Here is a 27,445-nt window from a genome sequence, read left to right as displayed (position 1 = left end):
GTTTGAGCAAAAATGTCTTTGACAATCTGAATGGTGTTCTCCCATCTAACCTTGACCTTGTCCAACAAAATTGTAGGGATTTGTGATGCAAACTGATCAGGAGATAATTTCCATCTGCCTAACTTGTCCATGATCAGATCTTCAACCTCTTTCTGTTCTACTAGAGTCCTGGTCTCATATCTGAGTGCCTTGAAGTTGTTTATTCCAATACCTTCTCTTAATTGTTTTAATATTTCCTAAAATGTGGGAGGAGGTTGGTTAAAGACAACATCACTGTCATATTTTCTCGCTTTCTTCTTGGATCTTCTTGTGAATACAATTATGGAGGGCTTAGGTGGCTTGGTTATAATCACCTTGCCTTTCTTCCTTGCAGGCTCTTCTTCCTTTTCTGATTCCTCTTCTTTCTTAGATTCTTCTTCATCTTCACCTTTTCCCTCAGTAATCATAAGAGGGGAATTTGCTATTTTTAGTTTTGATATCCTCCTCTTACCTTTATTTATTGCCTGTGGAAGCTCAATCTCAAGTTCTATTTTGGCTTTAGCTTCATCATAGGTTCCAAAGAGAGGTTTCTTTGGATCTACGGGCTCATTAACCAGGGCTTCTATTATTTCTTTTTCAACATCAATATTAACCTCATGAGGAAGAGGTTTTACCCACACTATTCTAGGCCTTATTGCTTGGATGTATACCCTGTCACTATCAACCATAAAACATACATCATCCTTATAGTCTTCAACCAACTTTTGTGGTATCCTGAACCTGTTGTTCATCTTTCCTTGAAAGCTTCAAAATAATTTTTCGTGATGCTATCAAAATTCTCACTCATTTCAGCTATAAACTCATTGATCTGATATAATACTGGTGTGTCTTTTCTCCATACCACTGTGCCTTTAGAGGGGAAAAACTTTTGAACATAAAAGAACAAACATGTCAACAGTGAACCAAACTTACATGGGTTATTCTTTGATGTTCTAATGCTTTCCATATTCTTGTTCAACTGTTTCAACATCAAATCTGCTAGGTCATATTCCAAATTCTTCTTAACAACCTTATAAGCTAGGTCAACTACTTCACACGACACACTATTGAGTCGATGAGAGTTGTAAATCTTATGAGCTATGATATGAATGCCAAATTTGAGTTCTACATCAGATACATTGCTAATTTTCATTCCTTTGTTGTCCCACTCAGCTAGGGTCTTCTTTTGAAGTTCATCCCAACCTAGGGTTTTTGTGACTTTGACCTTGGTAAGCATTGGGAGACCGATAATCCGATGAATCATTTTTTTTATAATCAAGACTGGCTGCTCTAACCACAATTGACCACTATGAACTCAGCTCAAGATATACCTAATCCATTTAATCTGAAAGTTTCGTGGTAGGTGAGGAATATGAGTTAAGCCTTTCTCTTCTAGGTGTTTATGCTCAGGCTTAAGATTTCCATCCACACAGAGTTCACCTAGGGCATTATCCATTTCTAGGGTTCCTATCTCATGAATTGCACATTTGAAATGAGTTCAAATGTCATTGATAAGAAGTACCTTTGGTGGAATTTATGACTGAGCTCCATTCGGATTGAGGCTTTCTACGATCGCTGGCACCAGTTTGAAATTCAGAGCTTTCCACTCAACACCTCACACCAACATTTCAAATCCTTTCTTTGCCTTGTTGCTACTGTTGCTGGATGCCATGATCACTCAATAAACTAAGAAAATTCTTTGCAAACCTTCGCTGCAAATTCTGCTCAAGATCGCTGGAATGCTCTACAATTTGTTCTACTCTGAATATACTGAATTCATGGTGGAAATGAAGTTGAATTCTTCCCTTTTGATAAAAACTTCCCATTAATGCTCGATACGACGAGAGCCATAATGAGATAGTGCGTGACAACCTGTCATCCACTATCTGCACATATCGCTCGGTAAATGCTTGTAACTCAGTAACCAAACAAGACCTTGTTATTCCCGACTTCACTCGATATGTCCCAACCTTACTTGGTGATTACTGATGTTGAACTTTTGTGATCCCTTTGTATCTGGAATACTGATTTGGATCTTTTCTTTCTTTCAATTGGAAATGTTTAAGATGTGACCTTGAAAATACAGTTCGAGTTCTTCCTTAAGAACTTAATTGGAAATGATGGACTCACCCACTTCTTGAGTGACTTGACTACCATCACTTGAACTAGCATGCTTAGTAGATTTAGGAATCCACTATTGTCTCATCTGCTTCCTGATGCTATCAACTTTTGTTTTCTTTTCATCTTCAACTCTACCTATATTCATGTAATTTTTAGTTATATGACCAAGTTTAGTACATGTATAACATCTTATGGTAGCATCCTTTTTTCTCAAGTGATGCCTAGCATAGTTTATGCAAATGTGTCCATATTCCCCACAGTAATGACATCTACACCAAGTATTGTAGTCCCAACCAAATATTGCCTTTACAAATTTTTTAGTTGGATTGAATGGTTTAGATCTACATTCAGATGCCTTGTGACCTTATTTCTTGCATTTGTGATATTTGCCTTCAAACTTTGGTTTATCCTTGCATTCGTTAACTTTATGACCATACTGACTGCAATTGTAGCATTTTCCATTGAATTTTTCCTTTTCATTACTACAAAATTTATTTGATGTATGACATATCTTACCACAGTAATTGCAAGTAGGTCTTTGATTCCTTTGAGCACCTTGTTTGGAGGATTCACCTTCTTCTTTGTATCCAAGTCCTGCTTTGCCTTTTTGCCTATAAAGATTCTGCTCATTTTGCTAATTCAATTGGCCCATGTATGCTTGGGATTTCATTATTCTTTCATTGAGTTGCTTCTCATAATTTAGATCAACTTTCATCCTTTCATTGATTTGCTTTTCAGTGCTTAAATCATCCCTTAACCTTTCATTTTCAGATCTTAGACTCATGATTTCTTCATTTGCATTGGAGAGCTGATTGATAAGACTTTCTTGCTGAAGGGATTGATTTTGAATTTCATTGTTCCTTACCTCCAAGTCTTCTTTTTCCTTATTTCTTTGTTCCAAAACTTCACACAATCTTATTGTCTGAATTTCCTGCTCTCTTTTCAATTTTCTTACCTCTTCTTGCAGGGAACCATTCTTTTTTAGTAGTTCTTTGATTGCATCATTTGCTTCATTTGAACTACTTGAGGGGAAAAAATCTTCAATCTTCTCTTCAACGTACTGGTGGTCATTCATTTGATTTGCAAGTTCCTTCCTTCTTTTTAAGGATTGAGAAAGATGCTCTTTTGCTTCCTTGAGTTGAGCTATGTCCATCTCCAAATCTAACTTTTCATTCTCAATAGCTTTGTCAAGTTTGAATATCTCCATTGTCCTTGATCTTTTCTGAAGCTGTCAAACTTTATCGTGAGAACCACAATGCTCTAATACCAATTGTTGGAAATAATCAAGACTAGCTAGATTATTGAGAGGGGAGGGGTGAATCAGTAACCTTAAAACTTTTGACAAATTGAACACTTAATAACATAATCCATTTACCATTAATAAATCTAATCTACTGCATGCATGAGAAACTAAAAGCACAAAACACTTTGAACACAATATTTGGTGACCCGACAACCTTCCAAATAGAAAGTAAAAATGGGGTGGGGATGATACCCACAAAACTTCAATACTACAGTATAAAGTTGGCTTGTTAAGGCTTACAATGATCACTTTTGATGATCTGCCCTGTTAGAAGCAATTAGGACTGCTAGGTCCACCTTATTAGAGGTTTTACAAACATACAATGAAGTATGCACTCGGTAAAGAGATTTAAAGTAAAGACTGTTAAGTCTACCTTGTTAAAGGATTTGAAGCTAATTCACCTGTTAGGATGAAACAATAGATTTGACTTACAACTGAATTGCTGATTAAGATCCTTGAAGTATTGATCACCTCTTTGTGATAGATGTAACTTGACTACTCTTGATTTGACCTTGCTCTATTGCTGATTTACATTCGCATAGTTATCATCACATTCGTATTCACTTCCAAAAACATTACTCCTACTAGGTATGATACAATACATTACATATATGCCAACCCAATTCTCATAATTACAAGGTCGGCCAATACACAAGTTAACACCAATATTACTGAGTCGGCCTAAATGTAGAAACTCGGGTTCTGAAAGCTGACTTGGTGAATTTTTGATACACGGTGTCCACTGTCATTACTCGGCATCGTCATGCATTTGGTAGAAGTAGAGACTCGGTCCATACTAATCACTTCAACGTAGCTTTGGACTCGGTATACATTGGAGACTCGATAGATACTGTGTCACTCAATAGAAACTGAATTCCATGTTTACCACGCCTGTACTTGGTAAACACTAATTATCCCATCACTCGATTAACACTAACTTCACATCACAAGAACTGATGACTCGGTAGAAACTGCGAAGCTCGGTAACCACTGAACTGCTCGGTAAGAACTGAACTGCTTGGCAAACACTAGAGACTGATCAAAGAGCTCGGTAACCATACAAAATTTGAACAAGTGTTTTCACTAATAACAAACATGACTTAATGCCAATAGAATATCTCACTTAGTTTAATTAAAATGGTTTTTTAACGTGCTCATATTGCTAGTGTAATTGCATCCTTTGCATTTAATTTAGTATAGTTACATTTTGCATTGCATTCTATGGCAATTTTTTGGCACTGACATTCTTGCTCTTGTCTTTGGATATAATGGTTCAGAGGAGTGCACTTTTCTAGTGTACAAAGTTTTTTAGAATCCTTACACATATAGGGTAATGGTCCAATTCTGTGATAGTTTAAATCTTAGTAAAATCCCCAACTGATGAGAACCTATCCAATTTATTTATAATGAGGAAACTACTCCTTTGATTGCTCCAAGTAAAGTCACTATTTTGAAGATCAACATCAACCAAATCATTCTCTATTATAAAATCTACAAAAAAAAAAACTTTGACTTGCTCGTCCTCTTTCACGCTTCTTTTTTGTTAGACTTAGAATGACATTAAACCTAACTCCTACCAAGAAAAAACATCCTTCTTACTAATAAAAACCACAGACAATTCCTTCCAACAACCATGTTTTAAAATTTGATTATTGGGACCATATATATTAATAGCACAAAAATTACCCCACAATTGTTTGGAACAAATTTCCACCCACTGCCAATTATTGCTTTGCTTAACCACATTTACTTCCATAGTCCCATCATTATACATACCCTCGTGAAGCCCCAACAACATATGAGAACACACACTCCCATCCACTAAAAAATCTTTTAAAGGAATTAACATCATTACCTTTCAACTTTGTTTCCTAGAAAAAACTATAGGTGGTCTTGCCTGACCATGACAACAATAGATGACATGAACTTTGTTAGGGGCATTGTAGTCCCTAACATTCTATGATAGGACCTTCATTATTTCTAGGAAAAGGCATAGCCTTTTCATGATTTCAATAGATTACTTTGGTTAGCTATACTCCCTGCCATTACTAGCTTCATTACAATTGTTCTAGCCCTGCTTCTCCTTTTTCCTCAATCTTAGGCTTGCCATGAGTTGAGGGTGTTTGTTCCATAATCCTCGTTTTAAAAATGCTTGGTATCTCCAACAAGCCCAAATCATCCCCTCTTTGTACATCATCATTTGAATCAAGGTCATTAGTGCTATCCCCACTCCCATTCATTTCAACCATAGAACTATCCCATTTTCTTATAGGTGACATATGAATATCTTTGCATAAAGGCTCCACATCATCCCCCTTTTTATTAGAGTTTGAAAATGAATCACCGACAAGTCTCGCTTGAGCATTATCTAACATTCCTAAAGCCTTCCACACATTATTGTGATTACCTTGTGTGCTAAAACCAAACTTTGAAAACAACAGTTAAATAACCATTCTCCATTAGCCCAACCATACTATTATAGGGTGACCTTTGCAAATCTACCCTTCCCACCCGTTACAAACCTTCTCTTTTGAACCATTGCATCTTGACCCCTAATCTTCATATTGTATTTAAATTTAACAGAATTATTAGAATGCCCATAAATTCTTCTTCATATAATTTAAATTTAAAAGAATACTCAGAGTATCCATAAATTCTTAAAAAAATAGCAATCAATATTAATTTTAAAATATTAAATGGAACACATTAAAATAACTTTAATCGCAAAATATATTAATGGGACTGGCTGGGACGACCGCCAAACTCCAAGCCCTACGCATTTGCCAAAATTATTTTACGCGCTGGGAAAGTAGGTTCTGACGGGTGAAAAATCTTCGGGTACTTAAAATAAGTCTGTCAGGAATAAATTGAAGCTGAATTCGGTGGACATCGGTTTCGTTTCGTCTCACTAATTTAAAATCTCCTTCGGTAGCACTTCGTAATATTTTCCCTGTGGCATTTTTACCATCGACATTGTTGAAAGCACATTCTCTTGGTGAGTTCCTCGCCATGGGTTGAATGATATTTTTTCAGGAAACTGTTTAGGGCTGCATCATTTTTTTGGTTGTATTCTAAAATAATCTTGTCGTTATTGGTTCAATGAAGGCATTGATCTGTTATTTTATGTTTTTATTATATTTTAACTGTTATATTGCGCTTCATTCAGTGTAAGTCTTCTCTCAATGTTGTTTTACTTGCATCGAATGCACTCAAGCTTACATGACGCGTTTCATCATTATGATTTTAGTTTAATTCTAACTCATTTGAATTGACGATAGAAACTGAACATGATGAATATTTCACCTCAGTGGATAAAAAAGCTCCAAGCATGAAATAGATAACAATGCAGAATTCGCTACACTACTGGCTACCGATATTGTCATGTAAAATGATGCCATTAGCCAGAACTGAAAAGCTTCCATATGATTTACGAGAGACGGTATGAAGAATTGGTAAAAGTTCTTTATAAACGATGACGCTGGTAGATGTAAAAGATGGGAATAGTATGATCTATTCCCAGCCTACTTTTTAAGAACCCCAGAAAACCCAAATACTAGGGTACATATATCATGTGACAGTATAATATCGTCATTGGGCATAAACGTATAATAATCATTACAACGACAACTGCAAATGAGTACTTCCTGGCTCTAGGAGAAAATTCTAATCCACTAAACAATCACCCAAGAAAATGTCTCCACAACTGAGAAAAGAATGCTTCGCACTGAGGCTGGAAGTGTGAAAGTACACGCAGGAAATGGGAGGTGGTCTAGCTGCTTGAAGAACATAGCTAATTGTGGACGGTATTTTTGCATTCTCATCAAATATGTTCCACGAGGAAACGAAAAGTTAACCATCAAGATAGACTACCATTACACTATTCTATTTGACGCATTTGGGTTCTTAGGAATACATAAATGCTATTAAAGGCATGAAAATAATTCGCAGAGAAAACTTAAGTATTGTTTAAGTAGATTTATTAGATGCAACAAATTGTCAGACCTGTATTGGAGGCCTTGGGCTACCAAATTCAACATAGTGGAGGAAGTAGATGCTGTTTCTGGTGAAGCCTGTAATGATAAACACACACCTAATCAGCTAAGATTCAGGGAATGTTTATTTTCATTTACAACTAGATAATGACTCAATCATTTTTTAGCATCTATAGTTGATCTTCATGAACAGTCAAAATCTTATTTTGTATTAGTAAAACTGAGGGATTATAAATCCTTTTGTCTAAATCAAGGTTAAACCCATTCTACTAGCTTTGCTGTTCTTGAAGCAGTGTCTACACTTCTTCCATAGTTGTGATAAGCGATAGTTGAATGAGGTGCCTGAGAAGAAGATTGCAAATGACTGTGCAGGAGACATATGAGGAGGAACCCCATGACCCCCAGCCTCATGCAGTTGCCATTTTGTTGTAGACTATAATATGAATCAAACAGTTTTGATTGTTGCAGCAGCTGTAGTGTTTGATAATTTATTTTAATATGGTGTTGTAATGTCCTCTTTTTAAAATGTGATAAGAATAAAAAATAAAAATAAAAATATATAATTAGAAAATTACAGAATTGAAGCTAAATTTAATTAAAAGGTAAGGGGCATGTGAAGAATCTGTAGTGACCTAGACTCGCAACGAGTTCTTGCAAGTTCCAAGCTGAGTAATCCTAGCCAAGTGATTGTGTTCGAGTTCCAATGGTTTGGGTCTTGCCAGAGACTCACTCAAGGCAAAACTCCTCCAAAACCTAGTTTTGACCGATATTGCCGAGTCTCACTAGTTTTTTGCCAAATCTTGACTTGGCTCAGCCTTGCTGAGTTCCTGCTGGGTGCGATTCTTGTTTCTATGGAAGAATCATAATGATTGAAGGAAACCAATATATAAGTGACAGGAGAAGTAATCATCATCAGAATAATACATTTATTTGTCACTCCTTGTAGACAAAACCCCTTTAGACTGAAATTGAAGGATGGGAGTCCTTAGTTTCTCTTGTCAAGTTAGTTGATGAAAACCCCTAATTTTAATAGAAATTAGAAACATTTCAAAGATCTAATGTCCCCATTGGGAGGCTACTTGTTTCCCAATCACTAACATACATCCTTAAACATTATTATGCCTTAAATTAAGCTATTGAAATTAGAAAATGTCTAATTATTCATAATGTAGGCAATAATCAATTATATTTAGGGTTTGTCCTCACTACTTTCCTAACCCAATTAGAGGACAATGGAATTACTGTGTTAGGGTACTTGGAAACCATCTACAAGTAGGTGTTAATGTTGTAGCTTCTGTCAGATTGATTTTGTCATGAGATACCTAGTTGATGATAAATAATCTTTAAGATAAATATCTCATATATATATTATATATTATTATATAATAATATAATAATATATTACATATATGGTTAACATATTAATATTACATATATGCTTAAGATGAGTTACATATATGGTTATTTATATTACTATTATATTCATATGTTCACTAGTGATGTTTAACCATTGAGACATGTCTCCTCTCATATTTATGAGTACTCAAATCTGCATTTGGAAAATATCAATCACAATGGTCATATTATTACATTTGCAAAAAAGATCCATATTCATTAACATTGTATCAGAGTGGGTTGCAAATGTATAAATGAACAGTTTAACATTGAATATATTAAGGAGGCATCGAATCTGAGTGTGGGATTGAAGAAGTAAAATGAATAGAACTTATATAGAGAGTTTAAGGGCTAGAAAATAAAATTGTACTGGCATAGCATACTTGGGAAAATGACAAAAAGTCAGTACCTGGATAAAGAAGATAAAATAGACCTCAAGTTTGTTAAATTTAAACTCCATTAAAGATACCATAATAAATATGTGCGACAAGTTTTTGAAAGAACTCACATTGTGGAACTCCAGAGGCATACAAAGTTGGGAGGATGTGGAGAAGTTGAGAACGTTGGATGTAGTAGTAAACAACAAATCAGCTCTTCGGCCTTGCATTCAACATAAAAAGGAGTAATGTCGCAGTTGGCAAACTAGTTTAGTTACACACAAAGGATAGGATTCGTCATTTCACAAAGGATGCCCAGAGGTTACATAAAGAGGATCAGTTTATGTAGGTAATACACCCTCAAATAATCCAGTGCATGAACTAGATGCTTGCTAAATTAAATCGCTTCATCCACAAAGTAAAGTACTCAAGGAGCTTGTAGCTTGTTGGTTAACAATTTGTCTTCCTTATTTTTTTGGTTTATACCTTGACTCTTAACTTGTCCAATGGCCTATGGAGGACAAAGAAGTTAACAACAAAATGGGTCGGTGGAGTTATCTATCAAAGACCCCTGAATTGAAAGGTACAACTCCCTTTTGAATGCAAGATATGCAATGAATTTTGTTTTTTGGATTTTGGGGGTATGCTCTTAACCAGAGAGCAGAAGAGGCAAAATACCAAGTTGCTCCACACTTTAAGCAACTTAGACAATTGAAAGGGGGACTAACTCACAACATGCAATCTATTTCGACCTAAATGCAATAAATGGAAACATGCATAGCCAACTATTCCAGTAGGAAGAAAGGAAGAGTTGGCGAAATAGGTAATTCCCAAATTACACCAATAGCTGATGTTTTGACAATACTCGGATTGTCTATCCCTCTGCTACTCCATCCACTAGTTTTCGGCCTTCTTATGCAACAAACTATACTAAACACACAAACAACAACGTACAACAGAGAGAACAAAAGAGATGCTTATGTTGAAGAAAGTAAGACATACAATCTGTTGAACTAAGGAAACAAAGCCAAGTTCATTTACATTCAATTCTCAACAATAGCACATTCATTCCATATACTATACTGAAACTAAATGAACAACAAAACTAAAAATGGACTTAGAGTTACACACAGTAGTCCTAGCTACAGGGTTTGCCCAAAAGTAATTTTGCCGATCTTATTAATTTCTCAAAAGGTTACATTTATAGGCCTTCTCGAAATGGCCGGTTACACTGTATGTTTGCTTCGTAGAGCATCTCTGAATAGAATAAACTAAAAATAGGACGAGTTTGAATCATTGTCCGTTACAGAGATTGACAAAATGCAATTAATGGCTGCAAAAAGAAAGAAAAGAGGGAGAATGACAGGTGTCTGGGAAAGCATCAGAACATCATGTCTTAGGAGTAACTGCCTTGGCTCTATAACCTTTCATGGCGTCAGTTACTTTGTCCAGTTCTTCGACATCTGGAATGATGATGTTGTTAGCTTGAACCATCCAGTAGTCATGCATCTTAGTCAATTCATCTATTCTGGCAACCCTTGACTAGAATTTCTTTGATTCTCTCCTTATGATTGCATCTGCTGTTGAGAGTTCCTGGATCTTGGACACTTGGAAGTTGAGTGGGTCAACGACTTCATTGACAAATGCCAAGAACTTTGATTTCATTCTCTCGATATCCACAAGCTTGCCAGCAGACACAAAGGATTTTGTATGCAATATCTTCAAATATTGAAACAACTTCTTAATGACCTTTTGCACCAGGTCATGTACATCCTTGAGCTCATTCGCGGACCTCATAGAGCTTTCTATAACAAACTCCAAGGATTGTTTCCAGTGAAACAACGACTCCTTGCCCGTTTTGAGGATCCCATGAGTAATGGCAACATTTGTCTTCATGTCAATTACTTCTTGCAGAAGGGCCAACTGCTCTATCAGCTTGTCTGCTACCTTTTGTATGGTGGTTTGATGATTTGAAGCTGCCTCCCTGAGTTTGTGAGCATCTAAAACTAGGCTTCCCAAGTTTTCAACTAATGGGGGACCTTGGGCCTTCATCTGATCTACCCATGCTTAGCCAACCTGCTCGAATTGCCTTTCTTGTTGCAGCTTTAGGAGTAGATTTTTGTTCTCCTCTACATTCGAGTCAAATTGACTTGACGAAGTACTCCCAAGTGCAGACCTTATGTACTCAACCAATTCTTTGTTCAAGGCCTTTAAGATTTCATTTTTTTCTCTAAGCTCTTCCAAATTATCTTCAATTTTTTCGTTGGTGGATTTCCACATGTTCACCATGGAATCGTGAACAGGGATACCAAGATCCACTGTTATGATTTGAAAGTCATCTTTTGAAAGCTCATGAAATCTGTGTTCCTTTTGTGGCTCAACAATCTCTACTAGCATATGGCCAGTTTTTGAATCAGTAGCCAGTGCAACAATTGTCTTCTACTTCTTTGACTTCTTGGATGATTGAGAAGAGGTGACTTGTGTGATCAAGTCCTTTGATAGAGCCGCTTCCTTATATCTCTTCTTCCTATCAATGGTCTCTTTGAGCCATGACTGTAGAGAGCACATTGATAGCTGACTGCAAGGCAGTGGGATTGAATAGCTTCCTCGGAATTAAGAGAGTTTGTTTGCTCTGAGAAGCAACTGGGAAGGCAGCGATCTTAGTCACGGAGAGGGCTAAGGTATCAGCTTGCTGAGATGCATCTTGTTCTTGGCCATCCATGGGGTTGGTGTCATCGTCCAAATTGATGACTTGGATAGGGGAAGATGGCTTGGCCGTTGATTTTTCTTGTTCTTTCCCTTTATCCTTGTCATCCTCCTTCTCCCCAACTTTCTCGGTGTTTGGAAGTGAGCCAACTCCATAGGTGGGAGTGATTGGTACATTCTTATCTGGAAGCTGGGCTCCACCTTGACCAATGGACTATAATGGGCCTATAGATGTTGATGTAGCAGCTGTGGTGGTTGTTGCTATGGTTGACTAGGCAGCTCCAACAGATACTCCACCTATAGAACCAGTGATCCCTGTCCTCTTTTTCCTTGCTCGGGTCCACTCCACCCATTTATTTGTTCTTTTGATTATCCCCTGCATAAGAACCTCCATAGTGTCTATGACTGGACCTGCAGGTGGGGTAGACAAAAGTGGGGTGCCTTTGATCTTCTCGTAGGATGTCAGATGCACGTAGGCTCCATCATCTGCAAGGTCAGAAACATCAACAAAATCGTTATACAATTTAATCTCATTAATTGTTAGCTGCGACTAAAACTTCTTCCGAGTTTGGTACTCATTGAGACACTCAGACCATAAATCTTCAATATTTGAAACATGCTTGTACGCATATTGCAACTTCAAGTGATCCCTTACAAAGTTGACAGGATCATATTGAGGCCTTAGTACCTTATAGTCTACCAGTTTGATTTTGCTCTCAAAGCTCTTCACCAGATTCCTAGCATCGGTTCTAGAAGCACATGAATATGGTCCAACCACTATAGGGAAAGGAATCTTAACTATCTTCTTTACATTAGAACACAAGATGTTCACTTCAAGGATTTGTCGACACAATTAGACTAGAACCACCTTGTCTTTTGGATACCTTGGAAGCCTCTTAGGAAAGCCGTCGCAAGCTCTTATCTGCAAATAAGAGAAACTTGAAAATTGGATGAATGAGCATCCAAATTGGCTGATGGCCAAAATTGCCTCTGGTGAAAATGTCCTTTCAGGGCATCCTTGCAATTCCCGGCATAGCCTCATTGTGAGGGCATCATTTATAGCCACATACTCCTCAAAACTTCTTTGCAACTACAGATGTGGGTAGAACTCATATACTTTGGTGTGCTCGTCATAGTTTTGGATGCTAGGGAGGTTGGGCCACAAGTGGTGAGTTGCCAAGGCATACATTAGATACGAGGACATGTAAAATTGCTTAAATCCTCAGGCCGAAATTAACCACGAGGTGAGCTCATCGCAGATAATCTGTGCCTAGTCAATCTGCATATCCTCAACACATACTGCTTGTACTAGGAAGAAATGGTGCTTGATTAACTCCAAGATCTCCTCTTTTCCTTTTAGTTTGAGGAGTGCGAGGATATCCACTATTTCTCTTTTCAAATTTGTGCTAAAAAGGGTTTTCGACATTTTGCTCTTCTTTGAGCAAGCAGTTTGGAACCATGTCCTCTGCATGTCTTCTTGTCTGAGGGTCTTCTTCTCGTTGAACATAGATAAATCTCCATTGCTGAAGAAGATAAATTGAAAACTACATTTGTGGTGGAGGATGGAGTATACGCTTGCAACTGGATGCCATTCGGATTGTGGAACACACTTGCTACATTTCAGAGAATCATTTTACACATATTTGACAAAATATTAGTAGGCAACTTACAAGCATTTTTGGATGATTGGTCCATCTTCAGTGGATAGAACAACCACTTGAAGGCACTCCAAGAATGTATGAAGGGGTGTCGATGGGCAAGGCTGGCACTGAACCCTAAAAAGTGTTGATTTATGGTTCCTCAAGGCAAATTAGTTGGGCACATTATTTGCAAGTTAGGATTGAACATCGACCCAAACAAAGTGCGGGTGATTGTGGAAATGGAAGCCTGGATAGAGGTAACTGGAGTAAAGTGCCGATGATTGTGGAAATGGAAGCTTGGATAGAGGTAACTGGAGTAAAATCTTTTCTCAGGCACATTGGATACTACAAACGGTTCATAAAAAACTACACTCGAATTGCTTGTTTACCGTACAGTTAAAGAAAATGAACGCATACAAACAATGAACACGAACAACAGAATTATATTCGCAATAATAGATGAATGATAATTTACAATGATCCCAGACGGGATATAAATACTACCGCCGAACCTTCCCGAAGGAGTCCGTCGGCCACAATTATTTTATCCGCTACAAACTATTTACCGCCGGACCGTCGGCTACAAAATACAGAAACACCGCCGGACCGTCGGCTACAGAAACACCGCCGGACCGTCGACTACAGAAACACTGCCGGACCGTTGGCTACAGAAACATCGTCGGACGGTCAGCTACAAAATACCGCCGGAACCATCCAGTCGGCTAACACCATCCCCCCCAAAAAGAAAAGTCGTCTCCTGACGACTGACAAAATATCTGAGACAAATTAACAAACAAAATACATTAACAGAGTGACTACAACAAGAGAAATCTGCTTCTGTCACATCACTTCCACATTCATCCCGTTACATCTGTAGCCTCTGCTAACACAATACTGTCTCCTCAAGCTGACCTTGATAGCCACCTATGCTGCTTTCTCTGTTTTCAATTCCTCGGTACCCTAAGCCAAGTGTCGCTGCACTGTCGCTGCACTGCCCCCAACTGGATGATCACCTCCTCCCGAGCTCTCTATGCATCCACCAAGACAGCCTTACAGCCAACACCTGCTCCCACTGCCTCCGGTACATAGAAAGTCCATGCCTGCAGCAACTTCAACTCTTCTCAATTGGTTAGACTCCCACGACTGATATCCGCCATGACTGGGGATCCAGGGGGCAACGCCCCCGGCGGGGTTGAGGGGCAGCGCCCCCGCGGGGTCCTGGGGCAGCGCCCCGGGTGCGCTCCCTGTCGCAATACAGGGCGGGGTCGAGGGGCAGCGCCCCTCGCCGCCAAGACCAAATTAGCACTTCGAAACCCACACAAAAATGCATGGAACACACCATTTCTGTCATTATCTGCCGATTCTGCACTCTTTCTGGCAACCACGGATGTGTCCCCTTCCCTTTGGTATCATCTGTCACTCATTCTGAACAACTTGATTTTGCCGTCGTCTTTTTTTTTTTTTTCGTAAATAAGTATCCTCCGTTCATTACAAGCACACTCTCCGCCGGAAAATAATGTTTGCTACCATGCTCACAATCAGCAAGAGATGAAAACAACCTCCACGGATGAGCATAGGGCAAATCATGAATTGAAACCTGCACCACTGCTATAGATCAGTTCTTCCCATGGCAATGACCCGCAACCACAACTTCGTCGCCCGTGGCCTTCCTGTTCTCCCTGCGGCCTTTCTGTTCTCCCCGCGGCTTTTCCGTCTTCACCCGTGGTCTTTCTTTTTCTACCCGCGGTTCTTTATTTTTCTACCCGCGGCTAACTGAGCGAGGGTTTATAAAATGTTAAGCCTGCGGACATCTGCCTGTGGGGCTTTTAATAACCCGCGGACAGACTGTCCGCGAGGACCTCCGGTCCCCTGCCCGCGGGGCTTGTCTGCCCACGGACAATAGTTGCCCGCGGGACTTTTAAGCCCGTAGGTCTATCTGTCCACGGCCCCTCTTTTTCTGCCCGCGGACAGCAGCTGCCCGCGGGCCTTTCTGTCCGCGACCCTTTTTCAAAATTTTTTTTTTTTTTTTTTTCATTTTTTTATTTTTAATTTTTTCAAATTTTTATTTTTATTTTTTTCAAATTATTATTATTATTATTTTTTTCTCCTCTTAAAAGAAATCAAATAACAGAGGTACCTCCATTTTGCCTCCAGGCGTCGCCATTCTGCAACGATGACGGAGTCAGCTGGCCATCTTGTGACAGCGATGGAGTCTTCCTAGCACCATATATTTTGAATTTGGATCTGTTGACTGCCGGAGGTACCTTCTGCCCGTCCAAAGTTGATAATCTGATCGCTCCATTGTCGCCGACCTTCCGAATCTGATATGGTCCAACCCATCTGCCCTTAAACTTTTTCACTTTGGTTTCATTCTGGCCGTCGTACACCTTACGTTTGTTCTGTGCCACCCCCGTTGCCCACTGTGCCTGTAGTCGTCGCGCAACTGGATTATTTCCTTGCTGTCGGTGCCCTTCCACTAAATTTATGCTGCGGTGTAACCTTTTCCTTCCGCGCGGTCCATTCACCATGTACCGGAGAATGGGATTTTTCGTTTTTCTGTGTTCAAACTGTATGTTCTTTCCCTCAGCTTCAGCCATGGCAGCTTTTCCTTCTTCCGCTTCCCTGCATTCCTCCGGACATTCATTTTCCTTCTTTTTCTCATCTTCGTCGACCCTTAGCGTATTGCAACTCGGAAAGAGTTCGTAGTCTTCTATCTGCCAGTGGTAAAGGCCATTCACCGAGTCCAGGTCGTTGTCATTCGATCTTCCGTCAAGTCTCAATACTCCTCCTTCGTCCGGTTCCATTCTCCTCTTTCCTTCGTCATCACTCTCGCCTTCACTGTTAGAATCTGACAATGCTGCCTCCTCGCCAACCATTTGCGTGTGCAGGTCAATTATGAATCTTTTGCCTCTGCGCTCTATTGATAGGGTATTGCGTTTCCAATCATGTTTTACTTTTGCTTGCACCAACCAATGCCGTCCCAGAATAGCATCATAGCCTTTTCTTTTTAATGGAATGACCACAAAATCCAATAAAAATAGTTGCGTACCAATTGTTACCGGTTGCGCTTTCAGAATTCCCAATGGTTTGATTCCATGTTGGTTTGCCGTGAGCAACTGAAATGCAGGTGGCCACAGTGTCGGCTTTCCCAACTTCTTCCAAGTATCCTCCGGTAAGACATTCACGCCGGACCCTCCGTCAACAATTGTCTCTGTCAAAACATTTCCCAAAATTCCCATCTCGACGACCGCTGGATGCCGTCCGGAGGTGAGTGCCAGCAGCATTGGGTCTATTGCCGTCGCTTCCCTACTGTCCCTTCCTCTGTCCTCCGTTGCTTTCGGAAACGGTGTATAATTCAGAATGGCCGTCCGTAACTGGGGCATTGTGAGAAAGAGGTCACTTATCTTGACCGGTATCTCCGTTTGTAAGATCTGTCGTACAATGTTTTGTTCTGCAAAGTTCCTTGCCAAGGTGCCGGTAATATCCTTCAACTGAGATGTCCCCGCCGACGATGCCTTTGCAATGTTCGCTGGCACTTCCCCCACTTTTCTCTTTTCCTCCGCTTGCCTCCGTGTAATTGCCAGAACCTCCTCTCCCTCCGCACCAACAGTGATCAAGTTTACTCCAGCCTTTGGACACTTGGAATCTTCGTGATCACCGGGTTCGCACCATCTGCATAATAATTTCGGTGTGTTTGCCGCTGTACAATCCCGCGCAAAATGACCCCACAAATTACATGCTTAGCATTGAACGATCGGCCGTTCGTTTGCATCATATTGGGTTCGACTTCGGCCTCCATTATTATTGTTATTATTTGCATTGTTGTTGTTTTGCCCTCTGCTATTATTCCTATACCCTCCGGATGTGGCACCATCAATGTTTGCATTTTCGTTAATGCCCGACGGGGAAGCTTGCTGCGTAAGAAGCACCTGCGGAGATCCTCTTGTCTTCATGTTAAAAGGACAGTCCTTTGTCGAATGGCCCATGATCTGACAGATGTCACAGAATTGGTTCTTCGGACACGATCCCTTAGTATGACTGTCGGTCTTACATTCTGTGCACCACAGTTCACTACCTTTTGGCTCCTTTTGCATGTTTTTAAACTCCATCATTCGAACCATATCCTTCTGTAAGGCACGAACCTTTTTGCTACTACCTTCGTTATCGCTGCTATCATCTCCAGCAGGCTCGTCGTCATCAGAATCAGAGGAGCTAGTTTTCTTCTTCTTTGTCTTCTGCGCACTTTCAAGGTCCAGTGCTCTGTTATAAGCATCGGCATATGATGACGGTGGCACAATTTTCATTTTCCTCCGCAACTTCGAGCGTAGGCCGTCCACAAACCACCTTTTCTGCAATCCGTCTGCTGGCTTGCTTTCCATTTTGTTTATTAAGTCTTTCAATCTCCTGGCATAGACACAGACAGTTTCGTGCTTCCCTCGCTTGGTATTGAAAATTTTCGCTACAATTTTATTATCATCCCGTAAGAGTTTAAATTCCGCCAAGAACTCCTTTTTAATGTTATCCCATGTATCCAGCTTTTGCGGATCCATATCCGAAAACCAATCAATCGCAACACCCCGTAGGGTTGTCGGAAATTGCCTGGCCCATTCGTCGGCATCTGTGATTCCATTTGCCCGCCAGATCGTCTCACATGTCTTACAATGTCGGAGGGGGTCGACTATACCATCGCCTTCAAATTTTGGTAATTTTTCTTTGGGTCCCGCCATAACTCTGGAGGTCTGTACTCCTACAGTGGTCGGCACTCCCACACCGGCAGTCTGGACTCCCACACCGACAGTTTGTACTCCCACATCGGCGGACTGGTCTCCCACACCGGAGGTGTCGACAGCTGCAAACCTTGGTGAAGACGAAGGATCCTCCGAAATTGTTTCTCGCGGAAGTCTATCTTGGACGAAGAGATCACTCCACGCTCGTGCTCCGTCGGCACTGCGAGCCGTGCGAGTTGATGCTCTCCCGTCTGAATTTTCTTCCTTCGGCGAACACAAATTCAAGAACTCCTCCCGTGCTTCTTCCACCAATTCCACCTGCTGCCGAGTCTCCTCCAACAATTCCTCCGCACTTCGGTTTCCGTCGGCTATCCTCTGAAATCTTCGTCGGCGTTTGGCTTGCTGTGCTAGAATTAAATTCTCTTGCGCAATACGGATTCCATCTTTTCCCTTCGCCTTATTCCGATCCTTGTTAAGCTGATTTGGCATTAATCTTCATTCCTCCCACCTTCCAGATTCATAAGGTAACGACGCCAAATGTTTACCGTACAGGTAAAGAAAATGAACGCATACAAACAATGAACACGAACAGCAGAATTATATTCGCAATAGTAGATGAATGATAATTTACAATGATCCCAGACGGGATATAAATACTACCGCCGAACCTTCCCGAAGGAGTCCGTCGGCCACAATTATTTTATCCGCTACAAACTATTTACCGCCGGACCGTTGGCTACAGAATACAGAAACACTGCCGGACCGTCGGCTACAGAATACAGAAACACCGCCGGACCATCAGCTACAGAAACACCGTCAGACCGTCGGCTACAGAAACAGCGCCGGACCGTCGGCTACAGAAACAGCGCCGGACCGTCGGCTACAGAAACATCGCTGAACCGTTGGCTACAAAATACTGCCGGAACCATCCAGTCGGCTAACATTGCTCTTCCCCTCGACAAGTTGACATAGAAGGGAGAACTGTATGTCTGGAGTTCTGAGTAAGAGATTGCCATCACAGAGTTGAAGAATAGATTGTTGGGGGCGCCCATCTTGGCATACCCATATTGGGACAAGGAGTTCCACGTCCATGTGGACGCTTCTAACTTCACCATAGGTGCAATGTTGGCTCAAATTGACGACCATGGCCTTGATCACCCAGTTTATTTCGCAAGCAGGCTACTTTCGAAAACTGAGAAGAATTACAACACCACTGAAAGGGAGGCCTTGGGGATGGTGTACGCTGTACAAAAGTTTCAACATTACCTCTTGGCTACACCATTCACCTTTTATGTGGACCACTAGGTGCTGATGTACCTGGTGAACAAACCATCATCCAAGGAAGGATTAGTAGGCGGTTGTTACTACTGCAGGAGTTCACCTTCACCATTATTGTGCGATTGGGAAAAGTCATGTCATTGCTGACCACCTCTTCGGAATCAAGTCACAAGAGTTGCCGGAAGGGGTCAATGATGATTTTTTGGATGCACACTTGTTCAGGATTGCCATCCTTCCAGGATGGTATGTCTATTGGGGAATAGCTATCCATGTCCCAATTTCTGAGGGAGATGTTGCTAGGCGAACAACGGAAACTAGTGTTAAGGAGCCAGACTTTCCAACTGATAAATGGTCTCCTATATAAAATGGGCCCAGACCAAGTATTAAGGCGATGCGTAATGGAAGAGGAAGTGCAAAGTGTTTTGAGGGAAGCACATGAGGGTCTGGTAGGCGGTCACATGGGACCTGACACAATTGCATGGAAGTTGATGCTTGTTGGGTTATGGTGGCCCACACTTTATAACGATGCACAGGAATAGGTGTTAAGTTGCGATACATGCCAGAGAGTCGACAAACCACTTAAGCAGGACTTCATGCCGTTAAACCCTTGCCAAGCTCATGAATTGTTTGAATGTTGGGGACTAGATTTCGTGGGTCCACTAAAGGCGACTAGGGCCCGACGTTGCCGATACGTGGTAATGGCCATTGAATATTTAATAAAGTGGGTAGAGGCATAGGCATTGCCCAACAACTCTGCAATAAGTACCACAAAGTTTTTATATGAGCAGATCATCACACGGTACGACATACCCATCCTGTTGACAAGTGATATAGGAGGTCACTTTGTGAATCACGTGATCAGATTATTGACAACTAAATTCAAGATTTTTCATTCGTTGCCAAGTCCGTATTACCCATGAGCCAATGGCTAGGTGGAAGTGACAAACAAAATCCTCGTGGCTATTATATATAAATCATGCGGAGTAGAACATGCAGATTGGGAGGAAAAGTTGCCTTCGACACGATGGGCCTACCGCACAACGTTCATAGTCACAATTGGACAAATGCCATTCCAATTAATGTTTGGGCAAGAGGCCGTGGTACCAATTGAATTCATGGTCTCGAGCCTCTGGATTACAATTGAAAATAATCTTGGAAATATGGAAAGTCTACGAGAGTGCCTATATTGACTGAACAAATTGGATGAACGAAGATTAACGGTAATTGGCGACAGAGGTGGTGGAAACTTGTCGCAAGGCATGGCATGATAAACATTTGAAAAGGATGAGTTTTTAGCCAGGCCAACTGGTGCTTCGATACAATGGCCGCAATGAGATAAAACCAAGTAAATTCAAGGTCAAATGGCTTGGACCATACAAAATTAGAGAAGTGGGTGATAATGGTTCTATGAAATTTTGGACCTTGGACGGGTGAGAAATTCCTGATGCCATTAATGGATCAATGTTGAAGATCTATCATGAATGACAGGAAGGTGAGGTGAGGGGTGATACTAGCGAAAAATTAGACTTAGGAAGTTAAAAAAAATAAAATAAAAATCCTATGAACGATATAGGTCTTGCAAACACACTGGTTCCCGCGGACACCATGTGTCTTGCGGATACATTGTGGCTGCGAACACATTGGGGTCCCGCGGGTAGATTGTGGCCGCGTGAAGCGAAAAAAGAGCCCGCGGAGAATTAGGAAGCAGAAAAGGAACTCCTGCAGTGAAGGTGTAAGGAGCGTCTGCGGAGAATGAAAAAGGTGAGGGAAAAAGGTCCACTATTCGCAGAGAAGTGCAAAAAGTCCACAGAGAAGTGAAACAAATCTTAATCTGACAAGTCATTAGCAAGGGCATCCCTTGTGAACATCTCATTTTCTTGGAGCAAATTATTAAGGGTGAGCAATAAACAGAATTGGAGACGCTTTTTCTCTTGATAAATATTCTTGTTTGCTTGATTGTTGTCTTCCTAGTTATCCAGCTGTGCATTCCGCGAGGAAAGAGAAAAGAAATGGACGCGGAAAGGAGAAGGAAAAAGCTCTGCTAAAAAGGGTTAGTCGCAGGAAAGATGAAAGTAATAAGAGGAAGCCATTACTGTTCGGAGAAGCATTGCCGTAGGGACGAAAGAAGCATTATGTGGGAGCTGGAAATAATAGGGTGCCGTGGAAGTAGAAAAGGGGCTGAAGCAAGACGTGCCACAAAGAATTAAAAGCGAAGCAACCCTAATCGTCATTTGTTACAGTAAAGACAAAACAAGGGACGGTTATCAATTGGAGTATGCAGTTTGCAAGGAAAAGGAGACAGTGGAAAGATTAGTTGATGGAGAATAGTGCCGAAATGGACAAGAATGCGAGTGTTGGCCTCAGGAGTCCGTATTGTAGGGCCGAGAGCATCGAGTAGCAAGAAGCAAAAGGTGCGTCCTAAAGTGTAACCATCCGCATAGAAGGCCGACCTTTCTCATCTCACAGTACAGTTTGAAGGGTTGAATGGCAGTGAGTGCCATAGATGGTGGCAGGAAATGACTGACACAAACCTCATCAAACAAATTCTGATTTGTGTGCAAGTACATTGGGCGATACAACTTCCTATGTTTTCCATATGATTGTTTGAGACGATATTAAGAACTATGATCGAAACATACAACAAGCACAGCAGAACAAGTACATTTGTATACAAGAAGCATCGTCTCACTGTTTCCTTCAAGGCCCAAGATTTTAGTAGGGTTCTTGGCATTCTTGGCCAAGGAGGCCGCAAAGTGGTGACCACGAACCACAAACTGCCCCAAGAATGTGAGTACTGGGTGAAGTTGGTGGGACGTGACCTCATGCTAGAGGAATTTGAGTTTGTCATAAAAGGTACTAAGAGTCGAAGATTGCAGCAAGACTTCATCCAGGAAGGCCATTGGAGATGTATTATGGATGTGATAAAGAGTAGGTTAACCGGGGTGAGTAGGGCTTTAGATATCGCCCTGCCATAGATTACCTTCATGAATGACATTATGAATGGTACGGTATATTGATTGGACGATCGTGCTTGCTAATAGGATGGAGGAATTTGTGACATTGCAGCATCACACATTCTATATGCCGCACCATGCCATCGAGTTGTTTCTTGAAGCAACACTCCATCAAATTCGAGCGGATGAGATTGAAGTTCCACCAAGAGGAAGATTGGCGTAAGGAGAACCTCCAGTATTCTATTGGAGGCATTTGGACACGGGTGGCATAGTGGCCGACCAAAAGAGGGTATCATAAGGCTTAGATGCTTCCGGTGACATTGATAGTGGACATGAGGATACCACGAAGGGTAGTGAAACCAATTCAGAGGGAGAGAATACCTCGGAAAAGGCTGGGATCGATGAGGCAGTTGGAGGGTCCACACTTTTCACTCCTTAGTTGCTGACTTTGACACACTTGATAGCCACCCCCATGTCGCTTATTCCTCCTTTCGGCTAGAGGCATGCGCCCGTTGTTATGACTCCACCCACGACCATGGCAGAAAGCACAGATGTATCAACTCAGGTCTCAACAGATTCAATTGTCCTAGGTTTAGTAGTAGCAGTGCCAACGGCAGGGTTCGTGGAGATGCAGGCACTAGAGCTCGAGCCTCAAGTTCGACTAGACGTGATTGGCTTAGAGGCTGTTGTTACCATAGCTTCATCCCTGTTGGCCGAACCCATGAGTGTGGCCCAACTAGCATGACCAACACAGCCAAAGATTAATAGTGTTGGAATGGCCCAACCAACATAACTAGAGGACTAGGGTGTTGAGGTGATGGATCAAGCCAGTGAATTCTTGAGACAGCAGTACAGACTCATTCCTGCAGATGTCGGTTCCTCCATTTAGTCCCCAAGGTGGGAGAGGTATTGACAGGTATAGCTGCCATTCTTGTGCCACAGGAGTCAAGAGTACCACAGTCCAAGGATGCGCCTGGAGATGGGGCTGCACCGGAGGTGTACGTTGCTGCCACAAAAGGTTTAGAGATGGATGCAGAGTAGGATGCTGACACTGAGGACAGACTGAATTATGGGTCGGATGAGGAGAGAGCCATGTCATACATTAGGGCCATGGAGGTTGTATTGGAGAGGTCAAATTATTGGACAATATGCTTTGACCTATAAAATGGAGTTGTAGTTGATCCGAGCTTATATCGAGAGTAGCTGTCGTGAGTTTCTGTTCTTGCTTTGAGGCCAGAGGATGGCTAGCCGTGGAAACATCAGAGCTGTTGGCTGATTGGACTATAGAGCCCGAGTTAGGATCATGCGACACTGCTATGGAGAAGCTTGCACATGAGATAGCAAGGGCGTATAAAGACGTCTACTATGCTCATCAACGTGCAAAGGCAAATAGAGAAGCAGAGAGGGTTGTAGCTGTGAGGTCCAGGGCAATCAAGGCAAAAGCTCGAGAGGAGTTAGCTGCTGAATTGACTAGTTAGCAGGCAACATGGGCGGCAGAGTGAGTAGCGCTCTTGCAAGACAAGGAAAAGGCCAGAAAAGGATTGCAGGTGGCCCAGACTCAGGCCATGGAGGTAGCACTTCTAAAGGAGGTGGTAGAAGTTAACACATAGGCACAAAAGGACTTACATATATGCACTGATCAGGTTTACGAGTTGCACCAGTTGCTATACACTTCAGGGACGCAACCTCCTCCCTAGTCTATGTTTGTTTCTATTTTTGTATGTTGTCTCCTAATTTTTTCAATTTTGAGTAGCCAGGAGACGACTTTTTTGTTGGGGGGGGGATGATGCTGTCCAGCAAACTGGTAGTTAGACGGTTATCGGTACGGGCATGATTATGTCATTTCATTGGCACCGTATCGGATGTTATAAATGTGGTTTACACTTATGTATTTGGCATCATGTTGGTATTGAACATTATTGTTATGTATGGAAGCATTTGATGAATGAATAATATTTTACTTTGTTAAGTTATATGTTTCTTTCCTGTTCATTTACGGGCTGAACAAAGTCTCTATCCAAGGTTGATTTGTAATCAACATGATGTCCATCTGGCAAATATGACAAGGCAGCCATCTCCCAGTTGCATCAGCAACAATCTGAGAAGTACTCTCCTTCAAGATCAAGAGTTGGGACTCCTGATTGACTTCAAGTGGTGTTCCATCATCCAACTCGAAGAGTGGAGTGTGTTATCAATCAGCTTGATATGTACATTATCCCTATGCTTCATCCAATCAGTCTGCTCTCTAGAATAAATTGGCCTCATGTTTGATTCTCAATTCTTGAGTGTCAACCTCATGCATAATCAAAGGATCACCACCACCACCATAACAGTGGGAGTCATTTTCCTCATGCCTTTCCTTAGTTGCTGCTACAAAATCAGAATGGGAGCAACCTTAATTTTCACTTTGCACCTCATACTCTTGAGTGTACTTAATGCCTTGCTCTGATTTTTCTTCATGTGTAAGAGTTGTCTCATATCTTTGTGTTGCGTATTTGACATCCTCAAACTCCTCTTCCTTGATGCATGTTTCTCATCAGAAGTATCTTGGGGTTTTGAAGCAAAGTGTACTTGTTTTTCAAGAGTGTTGTCAACATCTTCATATGCTTCAAACTCTTTGTTGGAGCGATCTGATTGCCAAGCTAAGGTTGTGTCATAATGGGAATCAACTATCTTACCAATCTCATGCTCTTCATTGAGGGGGAGTTTATCTTTTGTTCTATATCCTCTTGTAAATGTCCTCTCAAAGATGATGGAGCCTCATGTGAGTCACTTCCCAGTGGTGGCATTTTTTTCTTGTGGTCTGAATTTGCATGTTTACCAAACTCTCCATGAAGTTTTCTGCATACCTCCTTTGTATATCCTTTTCTCTTAAGCTACTGGTTTGAATTTGTTGATTCCAAACCACCATCATCCTCTTCTGTAGCACCCATAAACTGTGCAAAAGGAAAGATGGTCACGTATCTTCTTAGGAAGCATGTAATACTTCTGGTGGCTGCATGGCACCTCTTACTTGCACCTGTAGATGGCTATTAAACCTCAGGGGGTCCAAATTCTCCTGGAAAGTGTCACTTACATTCTGCAATTCACATTGAAGTTTTTGTTGCGTTTGTTCAAGGTCTTTCTATGCTTATGTGTTGCTGAACAATCGCTCCTTCATGACCTATCCTACTTTTCAAACTAAGAACCAATTCCAACTGTGATAACCCTGGTTTAATCTGTTTTACGCTGCCCTGTTTGTACCAAATTTTAGCCTTTATCCTCTTGTAATTTCATCAAGCAGTTAGCATGTAAGGTCTGTTATAGTTTATTGAATTCTTCATCCACAAACGCAAAATAAATATTTCCAGTAATTTCCCCTGGTTTTCTGTCAAATATTTCACCGAACATCAAACATTGATATAGCTACAAATCTGATGCAATTTTGAAAGGTAGTTGCATAGGGGATATGCATTTGGACAAATAGAATGATATGCATGTAAGAATTCTGGATTGCCTGACACAGGATAATTACAGGCCTTTACAAATGACCAGATTGCTCCACATATATAATAAATATCCTTGTGCAATATTCAGTACAATCTCAGGTTCTGCTCATGCCAAACTACTATCAAAGATGTTATGACAATGGTTGAACATTGGTGCATGCATTAGGAATTGATAGAATTTCCAAATGACCATACTCATTCAATAAGAATAGTCGTACCATGGATTTGCAAAGGATCATTTATTTCAAACATACTATGAACTCAGAGACTACTAATCATGACTGAACTGAATATGAAAATATTAATGTGCACCTCATTGAGTCTATAAAATCCTTTCCTGGCAATTTCAAGAGTCGAGAGCGAAGCCATGAGCTAGTTATTACCAGCATGTGTATCCACTAATGGGTGATAACTGGCAGCGTTCGAACTGAGCCACCATTAGTATGGCAGAAAGAACACTTGTAATAGACTGCAATCACTCTATTTCTGAATTCTGCACATAGAATGAAGGCACTATGGTGAGCTCGGTATCTCCATCAAGTAATTAGATACATCTTGTCTGTCCTGGATGGTATATATCTTCTTTCTCTTCCTTCCTTCAACAGTACCGATTGCATCACAGGCTATACATGGCAATCCCTGCAGTGCTACATACACCAGATGGCTATATTTTGCTCACAAAGCAACTACCAATCGCCACAAATTCTGAAGAAAAATATTGGCTGGCTCACTGACATTAGAGGAAGCTTGTGTCACTCTCAAGTCGAACTCCTACGTCAACCAATCTTAACATGCTTGAACTCTGTTTTTTTTGTCTTCAACTCATGGCACTGAATTTAAATGATCACATCTTCTATAATGTTTGGTCCTGTTGCATATTTTTCAAATAATAACCCAATGTCCAGTTGTGACAGAGATATATATTTCCGATAACCGGAAATACACAGCTTTATCAATACTCCAACTCCATTTTCAGTGATACAATGTCTACATGTTATCCCTTACGGTCCTATTGTGAGCTATCACCATTGAGGCAATATACTTAATTGCTCAATTTACTATCTTTACAATTTGTTTTCCTCCTCAAATCCTCCTGTGATATTCAAATGGTAATGACAATACAGAAAGAAGGTGAATGGACTTCTGCAGCCAATAGGAGTGTTGCTATCAAGAAATATTTCACCAAGAACTATTTTCCTCCCAAAGTTTTCCAGATAAAAATATTTTATCCAACTATGGTCTTGTAAATATTTGCGGAAGTCAATTTTTTATTATACTTGTAAACTCTTCATTCAAATTACAATAGAAATATCAATTCCCATCCCAAAGTCTTTTCACTAAATATCGATTTTTTGACTTGATTTCCCTTCACGGTGCATCAAATACAATCTTCAGACTTAAGAGAGTGACGTGGCTATATTCTCCTTGAAATGAATTGGGGACAAA

At 40.9% G+C, this 27,445-nt stretch overlaps 1 protein-coding gene across 2 annotated transcripts in view; it reads left to right on the top strand.

Annotated features, from left to right (window-relative positions):
- The first annotated feature begins 6,181 nt into the window (after window positions 1-6,181).
- Window positions 6,182-27,445, top strand: part of LOC149533942 (putative mitochondrial import inner membrane translocase subunit TIM21) — a 173,383-nt gene continuing 152,119 nt past the window's right edge. Inside the window, exon 1 of one of the 2 annotated variants that reach the window (XM_089804299.1) lies at window positions 6,182-6,437. The gene's annotated coding sequence lies outside the window, so the exon portion shown is untranslated. The remainder of the gene's footprint in view (window positions 6,438-27,445) is intronic. The other variant, XM_089804300.1, reaches the window with a different exon arrangement.

This window comes from Cupressus sempervirens, chromosome 10, assembly GCF_028749045.1.
Source record: "Cupressus sempervirens isolate cs-2001-9-10 chromosome 10, ASM2874904v1, whole genome shotgun sequence".
Classification (NCBI taxonomy): Eukaryota; Viridiplantae; Streptophyta; class Pinopsida; order Cupressales; family Cupressaceae; genus Cupressus; species Cupressus sempervirens.
This window is presented reverse-complemented; position numbering and strand designations above follow the sequence as displayed.